This window comes from Crassostrea angulata, chromosome 8 (genome assembly GCF_025612915.1).
Source record: "Crassostrea angulata isolate pt1a10 chromosome 8, ASM2561291v2, whole genome shotgun sequence".
Taxonomy (NCBI): Eukaryota; Metazoa; Mollusca; class Bivalvia; order Ostreida; family Ostreidae; genus Magallana; species Magallana angulata.
In genome coordinates, this window is record NC_069118.1 from 39,671,958 (window position 1) to 39,685,580 (window position 13,623).

The 13,623-nt window shown below is 32.6% G+C and overlaps 1 long non-coding RNA gene and 1 other non-coding gene across 2 annotated transcripts; both read left to right on the forward strand.

Moving 5' to 3' along the window:
- Positions 1–4,213: 4,213 nt before the first annotated feature.
- Trnak-cuu (transfer RNA lysine (anticodon CUU)) lies at positions 4,214–4,286 on the forward strand. Its single transcript has one exon. It is a non-coding gene; the product is annotated as a tRNA-Lys (tRNA).
- Positions 4,287–11,698: 7,412 nt separating this feature from the next.
- On the forward strand, positions 11,699–13,098 carry LOC128158509 (uncharacterized). Its single transcript, XR_008240006.1, has 3 exons — positions 11,699–11,778; positions 12,603–12,691; positions 12,830–13,098. It is a non-coding gene; the product is annotated as an uncharacterized LOC128158509 (long non-coding RNA).
- Positions 13,099–13,623: the final 525 nt, after the last annotated feature.

The following is a 13,623-nucleotide window of genomic DNA, read 5'->3' on the forward strand; positions in this document are numbered from 1 at the left end:
ACTAACTAAACACGGTAGATGGACTGTAGTTGCCAAAAAGAACTATGAACTCAAATGAGGGTTTTGTTGTTTAATCTTTTAATGTGATGGTATGCTAACCTTGTATATTCCGGTGCCGAAAAGCAAAAGTGTTTCAAGTCGATATTACTGAGACGTTGTGAAGTAATTCAAGTTGGAAAAGGTCACCGTTTTGCCACACTCACCATATTCCCCAGTAATAACTCCTTCCGGCGTTTGACTTGTTCCAAAACTTAAAAAAGATTTTATCTGGTGGTACAAACACGCATAGAAATAATACGAAACGAAACAAAATTAAAAAATTGGAATAGTCAAACATCTTATATATTGCTTCTCATAAATATCAGCCTCTTCTCTGGCGGAAACGCCCCATATTCAAAGAGGGAAATCAGGATTTATTTTCCGCAGTCATGTTTTGACGTTAAAGCGTGTTAGACTTTTGAAAACGTCTATCAAAATATGATTAAAATCTTTTAAATGTTCTTTTATTTTAACAGTATATATTTTTTAAAGTAATGCTGTCTTTTCATTAGTTACCAAATGCTTATGTTCGGTATCAATTCATAACACTCTTCCATCAGGTGGTGGTAAATCAATGTATATTGATCTACTATCCACCTGTTACGTTGTTCAAACACTCATTGATTCAAAAGTCTAATGCCTCAAATTGTGAAGATTTTTCCGACACTTTTATTTTTTAACACAAAGTCAAATATTGATTTAATAAATTTTACAGTCTAGATATTTTAGTGTGGCTAGAGCTTCTACAATTTTCTTTCATTTGCATTGGGTCACATCTGTTCAATACGTGTGTTCAACGTCTTTCACAGTCCTTCGCATTCCATATGTTGCGATTGCATGTGAAGGGTTGTTACCGAAAACAGACCTACAATAACGAGTTATTTCATTATTATCCGTATGGCAAAAAGACCGATGCATTTTTGATTAGCAATAACTTATCTGCTTTAGGTTTGCCATGACAGCAATTTGTTCTCTATGAAATATCCTTAGTACGCCTTATAATGAATTTAAAAGATCTGGTTGTGATAATAGAACATTATTTGGTTCTTTCCATTGTAATCTATTTTCATTAAATTCATTTACGATGTTGCAAGTCACATTTGATTTATTACCTGATCGTTACCAAATCGGTAAACATTTTAGTTTATCTAGTGCTTACTTTATCTGAAGTTTTTGGCAGTGAAGAATTGCTATTAATTTTGAAGGTTTTTTTTTTTTTAATTTTTACGCTTTTTTATCAAGGTTTAATTTTTTATTATCAAATATTAATTTTAAAAATTCTATTTTTTTTTTCGAATTCCAGTTTATTTTCCTGTGCAAAAGTTTGATAGCATGAGTGAAAGAAAAAACATTACAATCTTAGGCTTTCTAATTGTATTCACAATTATCCAATCAAGTAAAATCTCTCTCTCTCTCTCTCTCTCTCTCTCTCTCTCTCTCTCTCTCTCTCTTCAAATACATAGAACTAAAAATGATCAATTATCTTATTTAGTTCTATAAACTCTAAAAATGTATTTACATAAGTTATAAAGCTATACAGTTCAATGTCAGGAGTAAAAGTTGTTCTTAACACAAAAATATTTATAAATGAATAATGATTGACATAACATAAGATATTTTACTATTTTATGGAATTAGGTTCAAACACAAATAAATGCATAGCATAAGAGAGGACATTCGGAAAGACATTTTCAATATTTTTTTCCACTGATTCATTTTTTGAAATACTATAATTATAAAGGTTAAGATTTTTTCTTTAATCAATATAATTGAATATATTTTTGTATATTTTCTTGGTTTTTTTCTAACATATTCAATAAGATAATCGTATAGCACACGGTGAAAAATTATATATAAAATGCTTAAAAACCTTAAAGACGCCACATCTTAAAATATTATTAATTGACCTTAGATACATTTTATAACAGCAGAATGGCCAAATGGTAACGCATTGTTCTTTTTTTTTTATTTTATCGTTGCTGAATCGATTCCCTCAAGTCATATATTTTTTCTTTTCATTAAATTAAAGCATTATAAAAATAGAAAGTATAAATTATATGTGTCTGATATGCAGGATGTTTCTTTTCAAATTATCTTTTATAATTCGCCGAGTCTGAACTCATCCAAGATGATCATTATAATATCTCTTCAATCTTTTTACACTTACATTAATTTCATTTTGCTGGAAGTAATGTCAACTAACTTTATACACATAGTTCTATATATTCATTTTTGAGGTACCTGAATCTATTTTTACTAAAAGGTACTTTCCGTTCAAACACGGATGTAGGTGAATTTAGCGAGAATTGGGCGGACTATTAAGTGGGATACCTGAAGCAGGATTTTAAAACGCCAAAGGCTTGCTTCACGACAACGCTTGATCTTCTGTGTGACGGTTAAATCGATCTTCTCCAACTTGCAACTTGGACGATTGACTGGTGTTAAAAGCCACGGTCGAGGAGGATAACCGGAATCGCCAAGAAGCAACCCATCAACCTGCCCACTCTCGAAACGTCGGGCTATGGAGGAATTGGCCCAGACAAAAGCATCATGTGTTGAGCCTGGCCATTTACTGACAATTCTCAGAAATCTGAATAAAAATTAATGTTATGAATTACAACTGGTGTCTCACGAATACAAACCCCTTTATAAAGCCGCTGGGGGTTAAGCGATGTAATCTGAACATTTTCAAAATTAGATAAGTCGAAGATTACCCTTCCATTTTCTTTATATTTATTCTTTATGGAAGTTATTGCTATATAAATACTGATATCAAAACATTTTTAGTATTATTCTGCCCCTCGTATCAATAAGTTCTGAATTATTGTAATTTATAAGAAAATTATGGATTGGGTCTTTTTAGTAACCGACATGCTTGTAGTTGTAATATTGTAGACGTGACATGACTTTAAGTTTATACAATCCTGCCGTAGGCTTCAGTGCTCTTTTTCGACCGAAGAATCATCAATCGTTACAACTCCTCTTCGGGATCCTTACTTCAACCGAAACATAAGTACATCCGCTTGATTTTATGGGTCGGAAAAGGTGCCTTATGAAAGAGTTCATACGTGGATAAAGAAATTTCACAGAATCCGTCAAAATGCAGCAAAATGTTGATGTGTGTAGAAGTGATTCCAGTGAATAATCAGTAAGGTTTGTCTAAACATTAGGGTAAATTCATTAAGCAGTTTAAAGAATAGCATTAATATGTTCACCACTACATGTATGTTTCATCAAGACTTTAAAGAATTCAAGAAAAGCCGATCTCTGCATATCCACGTCCAGTACAATGCGTGATGCTCACAAAGCTAGTAGAAATATACGTTATGATAATAGGAATTTGTTGAATTATATTTCTAAATATTTCTAACAGTGAAATTGTTTATCAAATTATAGATGTTAGCATTCAAGACGTTTTAAATCCAGATGACTGCTGGCACTAGAGTCTTAGTATACGGCTATTTTTGTATTGCTTTGCATTCGCTTGGTTCTTACTTGGATAGTTGAATTAATCAAGTTATGGCTGCTAGTATTAGTAATTTGACAAACAATCACATTGTTTAGAAATGCTTGCATCCACTTATGCATGGTGGTCTTTCTGTTTTACTATAGGTTATGCACACAATGGTTAGTCCAATGACTAATCAAAGTACATATATGTACGCGACACACTATCATAACGTAAGTAGTTAACTTTAAGAGGGTTCGATAGACCTGACAATGTTCAGGTTATATTTACCTTCTTCACACAAAGAGCTTTGAATTAAGATATAGGAAAATGTTTAGATTTTAAAGCAAAGGATATTTAGAAATTTTTAGTTAGGAAAACATCAGTTTATGGCCGTAAATATAATATTTAAAAGTTTTATGGATATTTGATGGTTAATTTGTTTGAACTACCTAGTCCCCTAAAACGGAAAATATATCACAGTCGGTATTGTGAAATCATGCAATAAGCAAATGTATTATCAAAAAATTGAAAACGGTTTCAGAAGGAATTGCTGGTTTATCCTAAACAGTAAGTATCTTGGGTGTCATCTGGCATTTACATTTTGATGTCAAAGCAAACCAATGTTATCTACGAATATTACGGTTGGGGATGATTAAATATTAAACTGAAATATCACAAAAGACACAGGTGAGCCAAATTGATAACGTATATTGTATAGCACCAGCCCGGCTAACTCAGTCGGTAGAGCACGAGACTCTTAATCTCGGGGTCGTGGGTTCAAGCCCCACGTTGGGCGATCACTTTTTTGTAGTTCAACCTTTCTTATCTTAACAAATAATACTTTTTGGCCCTTTTAAAGAGTCTTGTCATACGTTTAAAACATTTTTCACATTTAAACACATTTAAAGCTGGTTTTTTAACCGGGTTTTCCAACGGAAAAATCCGGTTATTAAAATTGTGAAAATGGCGGGCGGGCGGACGGGCGGGCGGCTGCCAAAAGGGTACCCTCATTGTACGGATAACTCCTCCTACAGTTCTCAAGATAGGAAGTTGTTCTTTTGCAGATCAATTGTACATATATCAGAGGTGTGCATATTGCTAGGATTTTGTTTCTGCTAATTTATCGAAAAATACCAGCTTTTGAACTTAGTCATTTTTTGGCAAAATATTGCATATAGTGTACCCTCATTGTACGGATAACTCCTCCTACAGTTCTCAAGATAGGAAGTTGTTCTTTTGCAGATCAATTGTACATATATCAGAGGTGTGCATATTGCTAGGATTTTGTTTCTGCTAATTTATCGAAAAATACCAGCTTTTGAACTTAGTCATTTTTTGGCAAAATATTGCATATACATGTAGGGTACTCCATTTCACTGGATAAGGGCACAGGTGCTTGTGGACTGGACCGTGCACTACCCCCCCCCCTTTTTTCTATATTTTTTTTCAAAATTTTTTTTTTATTTCTTTTATTAATTATCATTAACAACCCCTTATATATGTCTCCAGTCGAAAAATAAAAGAAATATCACGACTTGGTAGCATTTTATAATCACACTCGTTTCCCCTATATATATAAAGAGAGAAGGTAAGCAACTCCCGTTTGTTTACATTGAGGTACCACCTGGGAAATTCAAACGATTACTACATCAAAAATCGCTATACCTTTGGTGTCATCTATTTTTCTCACTTCCACACATATCCTTCTATCTGAAAACTTATATAAATTAGCACGCTGAACCGTAATCTATCCAATTAATAAACATTTGTCACTCGCGACCACGATATTTTGAAACGTTTCAAGTAGAAGCTACGGAAGTTAGCTGCACAGCGACATCTATGCTAAGAACGATAACTCATCCCGTGTTCCGAATGTCATTGACTTAACGGAAACGCACGAGAGGCCCGAAAAAAAGTTCGGGAAAAGTTTTAGTGCAATATTTAAGAAAATGGATGTAGATCAATTGTTTACCTTTCAAGCAGCAATTAATGGCCATAACTTGGTCATCACTGGCCAAGCTGGGACAGGCAAAACATACATAACAAAAAAATTGCAAAACACATTAGGTATACTCAAAAAAAAGAAGTATCAATAGTTTGCTCTACAGGCATTGCAGCAACACATTACCAGGATTTGAAAGCCCAGACACTTCATAGGTGGGCTGGCATAGAAGACGGCAGATATTCAAATGCTGAAATTTTGCATTTAATCTAAAACTTTTCCCGAACTTTTTTCGGGCCTCTCGTGCGTTACCCTTAAGTCAATGACATTCGGAACACGGGATGAGTTATCGTTCTTAGCATAGATGTCACTGTGCAGCTAACTTCCGTAGCTTCTACTTGGAACGTTTCAAAATATCATGGTCGCGAGTGACAAATGTTTATTAATTGGATAGATTACGGTTCAGCGTGCTAATTTGTATAAGTTTTCAGATAGAAGGATATGTGTGGAAGTGAGAAAAATAGATGACACCAAAGGTATAGCGATTTTTGATATAGTAATTGTTTGAATTTCCCAGGTGGTACCTCAATGTAAACAAACGGGAGTTGCTTACCTTCTCTCTTTATATATATAGGGGAAACGAGTGTGATTATAAAATGCTACCAAGTCGTGATATTTCTTTTATTTTTCGACTGGAGACATATATAAGGGGTTGTTAATGATAATTAATAAAAGAAATAAAAAAAAAATTTTGAAAAAAAAAAAAAAAAAAAAAAAAGGGGGGGTAGTGCACGGTCCAGTCCACAAGCACCTGTGGATAAGGGTTGACATGGATTATGGATACAGTTTACATAAAAGAAAACTCGGTTTGCTGTCACATTGACAGCTTTTCACTTGTTTTTGGTATGATATACTTTAATGCGAACGATTTGAAAATATAGAAATACATTGCAATTTTGAGAGAAAAAAATGCAATGCTCAGAATTAAACGGTATTTGGATACATGATGATGTATTGTCATATGAACATTGCGCAAGTACATTATGAATTTGATATGTATTTACATTGCTAAAAATATCAAATTCACAATACTTACTGCTCTTAAAATTTGATATTTTTAAATATAAAGCATTTAAAACCCCCAGAATACTATGGGGGAGGGTGAGTAGTGCTAAAAACCTTTAGCTTTTATTTTAATCTAAAGTTGTTATTTCATCCGAAAGGTTGAATGTTCACAAATCACAAAAAAATATGTAGACAGGAAGGGGCAGCTGACGTAAGATTCCTTTCCTAGCTAAATGTCAATTTTATGTCAATAAACAAAATGTTTATTGCAAGAAAAAGCACCCCCTTCCCTCCACTATGACTAGTGCTATATGTACGTGTCCGATTTATTTTGATTTATGTTGAATATCAATAATGGGCTGTAGTGCGATTATTTCAAGTTTAATAGTGTACTTGTACAACATCAAGCACAAAATTAACGAATTACTGTGTTTTAATCAAGGAGAACGGAATAGTGTTATGATTTTCTTCCTTAAAACCATATCAGATGTTTTGGTCTCAAATATGATATATGCGAGTAACTAAAAAAATATCAAGTGATCAAACGTAATTAAAATTTTCTGATTCGTTGTGTCAAATAGTAAACAAAGTATGAAAAAAATATTACAAAAGACTTTCATTGAAAACGACACGGCATTATTTACTTCTAAAAAACAATCTGGCCCGGACTTACAAATCTGAAATTGTTATTCTAAGTGACAAAGCTAGGTATCGATTCAAAACCTCGAAAAGCAGTGTGTTTAAAGACGTTTAGACTTACACTTATAAGTTTAATATGAACTAGACTTTGACCCCTGCGTGCAAGAGTTGACATTGCATATAATATCGGAAATTCACGAAATAGATACATCGACACAACGTATTGTTGACATTTACATAACCAAGCTTTAAGCCTACAAAAACCAATAACATTTTCACGTATTTGTCATATCGTTTCTGACTTTATCCATGCAAATGTGATATAATGAAAACATAAATTAAAGAGCCTCTCGTGATTAAGCGTGAATGTAATGCGCATGCGCAAGATTGTAAAATCCAAAAAATCCAGATGATTTACGGATTTTTAAAAGGAATATTCGTTGATTATTAATCAGCGAAGCTTGATTGAGAAAAAATAAAAACAAATTGGTAATCTTCAAGTACCAATGATGTTTAAAATATATAAAACAAAAGACAGTACTCTTCCGATTTCTCGGTATTAAAGCCCAAAAATTCGAGTCTATTATTTTAATATAGTAGTATAGATAAAGTTTCACTTAACAATGTTCTACATGAATGAAGTTTCATTTAAAAATGTGTATAAAAAACTAATATATATGTCCATTTATTTGTAACCTGATGCTAATGACTGGTATCACTTCGATGTCAGCTGGAGGCAGACACACTGTATTGATCTGATAGCCACAAGTAACGAGGTGTTTGATTAATTCCTCAATTTAATATACGCTCTCGTATCGTTTCTGAATTAGTACGTTAAAAAAATATGCAGTTTCGACATTTTAAAGTGAAGTTATCAATTATTTTTTCTTAATCTAAAATTAACTTATAAATCTAATTAACATACGTCTTCTTAATCAAGTTAACAGATGGTTGATAACAAATATTTTTGTTGTCAAATTGAACTTTTGAATTTTATTTAAAGTATCATTTTGAAGTCTAAATCCAAAACGCCTTTCACTGTTACCCCGGCTTTTATTTTTGGACGTTTGCAAGCATCAATTTATAAAGGGGGAGCTGAGGGGAAGGTGGGTTGTACTAATCTCGGATTATTTGTACCTTAGTTCCTGCATGGGGCCAACAAACTTTTGGTAAAAAGAGACCCGCAGACTGTGGTCACGTTATGATTGTACACGAGAATGATGTGAGATTAGAATTTTTTAATACCACTGCACTTTCGTGTTTGAAGTTGCACTTAATTAATCCTCTTCAGAGCTTTCCAAGCATAGTGAAGGCAATGTATTTCATCTACAAGTTACAAAATCACAATTTAAAAGGGGGACATTTTTACATAATAACAATGCATTTAATTCTTCTCCAACATTTGGGAAAGTACAGAAAGCAAATATCAGAAAATTGTATACTCTTTTACCATGTGGTCATATTGATCCTTCCAAACGTATGAACTGGGAAATTGGGAAATTTACGAACTCTCTTTCATGTTGTGAGTTTTGAATTACTGGGTGGGTATAAAATTTATACAAAATTTACAGCACGAGGGCTTATTTTGTAATTCTGTTTTTATACCAGGGATGTCAAAGAGTGCACGTAGAGTATTCAACTATTGCTCGCTCACGACAATCATCAACAAAAATTTCTTGGCCGACCATGTTTTATAAAGTGAAAAAGAAAATCGGCTACGAATGAAGAAAACAAATTTAATTCTTTTCTGCATTTTTGGTCCATGTAATACCTTGTTCCATAGATGTTCCATCGTGTCCTTGGCTAAATAGATAATTGATCTGTTGATTTTGTAGATAAAATTATTGTTCTTATTGCAGTGAACTTTAAGACTCTTCTAACCCGTTATAAATTGGAATAGATGTTTTATAATAATTAAAAGTTTAATCATATCAATAATCATCTCCAGGCGTTCGTTTTTACAATCATTAATCATTAATTGTTTCATTAGGAACGGTACAATGACTTACAAGTATATTGGAAAATGGCCCATTTGATTTGATATTGAACTCATTCAAGACTAAGCGGCAAAAAGAAAAAAAGTAAAAGATAACTAGAGACATTAGCTAACGGACAGTTAGATAAAATACTTTTCACTTTAATTTAGGTCAATTACCTTCAGCACTAAAACATCATAAGTTTTTAAATCTTTTTGAGTTTTAAGATACGGTGTATGTGACAAAGGCATTATTTATTTAAAAAGGACACACGGTTTCAAATAAATCAAGGAATACTCGGTTTACCTGAACTTTTTTTTTTATTTTTCAACGACTGATAAGCAAGTTCTACAACTTATATTAATATAGCAGGTATTCGGTTATCGCTCGACTAAAGACCCCAAATAATCGACTTAACTAACCGAGTAGAACTGATATCCCTTATTTATATCCACCCAGTAAATTGAAAATTACAATATGTCACAGGGTTCATGAGTTTCACGATTTAGACACACAGATGCTAGAGTACAGGAACCCCCCCCCCTTCCCCCACACAAGTATAGACCAATTTCTTTCTCATTCAATGTATGATAAATTTTTAGAATGATTCATACACTCATTTTGAAAAATAACCTATTTTAGTAGATCGATTATTCCCTTCACTTAACATCAGCATATTGTAATAAATTTACTGGGAAATACGGAATTTTTTTCTCCGACAAATTGCCTTAATTTGAATTGATCAATCTAAAATCAACGAAAGAAAGGGCATATTTGCCAAACTATCGCAAAAAAGAAAAGATCACAAATTTCGCGAAATAATTCACTGTATGCTTGACAAAGACTAAGAATTAGCATTCCGTTTTTTTAAGAATTATCATAATTCAATAATAATCAGTGGATAGGTGGATACACGAAAGACATGCCTTAATTAATAAAATGATAGTTTGACAATGGGCAACAAAAAGAAATAGCAATCGTGTCTACTACTTGTTTAACTTCAAACCATAACTATGATCTTGGGACAATGGAAAATTTTTTTAGTAAAGACGCGATTGCTTTACTTTGGGAATGTAGGTCCTGTCCTCAAACACCTGTCTATTTAGGTAAAGGGCTTCATGGCATGGACATCATAACCATGCCAACTGCTGTCGAAGTAGAAAAAAAAAAGATTTTTTTTTAAAGATTTAATAAATTTTACTCCGCCTTAGTTCTGAATCCCATAATACGCAATGAACACATGAACACAATACAGCCAAAAGTCTTAATGGTCATCATTATTATGCCTTTAGTTTTTCTCCAATATTAACGGGAGCAGATAAAAATATTTTCTAAGATTTCATACATTTACACTTTATCGGCATATTGTCCACGACGTATGGCATTTAACCCTGACCCAGCGGCCACGAATTTCACAATTTAGGTAGATGGTTCAATAAACACAACCATGCAATTAGTTATTCTCAAACTTATATAGGATAGTTTTTCTACGATTATTTACCTTTTCACTATACGGCCATATTTGCTCCGCCCTAAGGTCAGAACCCTGACCAAGGGTCCATTTTCACGGTTTTGATTGAGGGTTTCATGGACATTAATATACACATGCATTTAGTTTTTCTCATGCCGGGAGTAGAAAAAGAAGATACAATTTTTAATTTGGCATATATTTGCAGTAAAGGCCTCACTTATAAATAAGGCTCTAGGAAAAGTAAGTTAATAAATCTCACAATTTATAGTAATCCAATATTAGAATCTTCAGACCAAAAAATAGCAAAAAAAAGTGGCTGTGAAGTTTTACGGAAGCTACAAATTGTTAACGGATGATAAACGACGCATAATGGTTGACGAAGAACAATGGCAATAGGTCACTCAAGTGGCTCAGGTGATCAGAAAATCAAACAGTGCACTTTTAAAGAAAAAAAATGTTTGGGTATTTTTGTACTTTGACGTCGCGTCGATTTCTTTTATTAATTTATTTTTTTTTTTCATTGCGTACTTGTTTGGCAAATCTTTTGTTTTTATTTCAGCTGATTGTTTGCTAATGTGCAATGTGCAGCTTTAATTAAAAAACAAACAAAACAAAACAAAACAATACCAAAAAAAAAAACCCAGAAAAAAAACAAAACCAATAACAAAATTTACTTCGACGAGAATACTAAATACGTAATAGACGTTCAATCTATTTGCAAAAGAAAAATTGATTGACATTATATTCAATAATAGAAGTGCAATGCAAGTGAGATCAGACTATAGGCATTGAAACATAAAGATAATTTACTTTATCTTTTTTTTTTTTACTTCTTTTGACCCTGGCTATTGTACAGACATGTACATTGTAGTTAATATACGAAAAGTATAAAACAAGGTTATTTTCATGTACGAAACTGCGCATATTTTGTCGGATTAAGTTTAAAAAATGCTTTGTTAATAACCGTTTGAATCGTCCTAATTTTTTTTTATATGTAACACTAGATGTGCTATTTTAAAGTAACATTTATGATTCGGTCAGCATTTTGCTTCCCGCACAGTACAGCTAAATATCGCATTATCCTTATATAAGTATATGATGACCAGCTGTGACATAAAAGTACAACGAATATAACGACCGACATTAAATTAATTGAAGCTTTGTAAAATAGGACAGACACGCTTAAGCCAGATTTGTATGTATTGAACTATTTTTTTGATATTTTTTGTGTTTTAACTTTTTAGGCCATGCTTTTCGTAATTAATCTCTTTCTCTCTCTCTCTCTCTCTCTCTCTCTGATATCGGGCATGATTCTTGATAACTTTTTTTCTTATTCTGAAGCGTTTTCTTAATTATTTATTGTAAATATAGTCTAAAGCAAAACCTTATTATTGAAATGTCACAAAATACCTTTTTAAAATAATTATTGATATTTTTGGTGGAAATTTCACAAATATATTCAAAAATAATATTTCTGACTAATCACATTTATTAAATTAAATGCATTTCATTTTAGTGCTTTGATACCATTTATTCATGAGAACTGACTTTTGACTGAAAAATTTATTAACTGGATTTTTAAATCAGAGCAGATTTTGTTTCATACCTATTGCATGGTTTGAATTAACTAATTGACTAGGACATGACTTAAAAGAAAGTGAAATGGAACCTAGTTTCTTTAATTCTTTTTTCAGCTGCTGCGAACTGATTATGAAATATTAATGATTTACTTTTTTGATCCTAATGAAAGAGTAATTGAAAATTCAGAGAGAGAGAGAGAGAGAGAGAGAGAGAGAGAGAGAGAGAGAGAGGGAGAGAGAGAGAGAGAGAGAGAGAGAGAGAGAGAGAGAGAGAGAGAGAGAGAGAGAGAGAGAGAACATAACTTGAATTTAATGCGGTTTGAAGTGTTTAATTTTAAAACTTTATGTGAAATATTCACAGCTGATTTTAATTTTTGTAAAGCTTGTTGCTTTATGTAGTTATCCAATTTGATTAAAGTATTTTTTTTCTTCATTTTAGATCGAACTGAAAGGGGCAAACGTTTGAAAAAATGAACACGTTTATCTTCACTGCGACGTTCATTTTACTTTCAACCGTTGTCAATCAAGGTGTTGTAAAAATTTTATCTCTTGTTTCTCCTGTCATTGTCTTTCTTTAACTTGTTTCTTTGTGGAAAGTGTTTTTTTTTATTTATTTTTTTTTACTTTTACGGCATAAACATTTGCAAAATAATATTATCATTTTAGGAATATCCAATCCTGCTATAGGTTTCAGCGCGATTTTATCCCAGAATACTTATCTGGAAAACGACCATGCAATAGTATATGACAATGTCGTTACAAATGTTAGAAACGGCTATAATAGATGGTCAGGGCACTTTGCTGCTCCAAGAAAAGGGCTATATGTCTTTACCTGCTCAGTAAGAGCCAACAGCAAAGTCGGGATAACTGTTGTAATTGTACACAATGGCCGTCCGGTTCTGAGGATCGCTTCATCTGTTTATTCACCAGAAACTGGTTCAGGATCAGTGACATTGATTTTGAAGAAAGGAGATAATGTATGGGTTAAACGCCTCGGTCATGGAAGACATATAGAAAAACATTACAACTACTTTTCTGGATACCTTATTTCTGCGGAAATATGAATACTTCAATGTCTCGTGTGTATTTTCGTCTAATAAACAGATCACACAAGGTTGCTCGTTTTTAGTGTTTTATATTTCACCCAGGAATCTAAACAATAATTAAGATAGGACTGGTCAGTCTTGAATCAGATCGCTCAAGAACTCTATAGCTTAAAGAGACAGTACAGTGCATCTTATCAAAAAACCGACTTAAATTTTTTTTTCGATCGGGTTCGGTATTTTTGTACTACTCATGAATGTATAATTTTTCAGAAAATTACAAAGTTCTCCATGCAATAAATCTGATAATTTCATTAAAATTAATAATTACGTATAACCTATCACATAAATACATCGCAACGTGTTCGGGGTTCAGCCTTCTATACTATTACGCATGCGTATTTAATGTAAACAAAA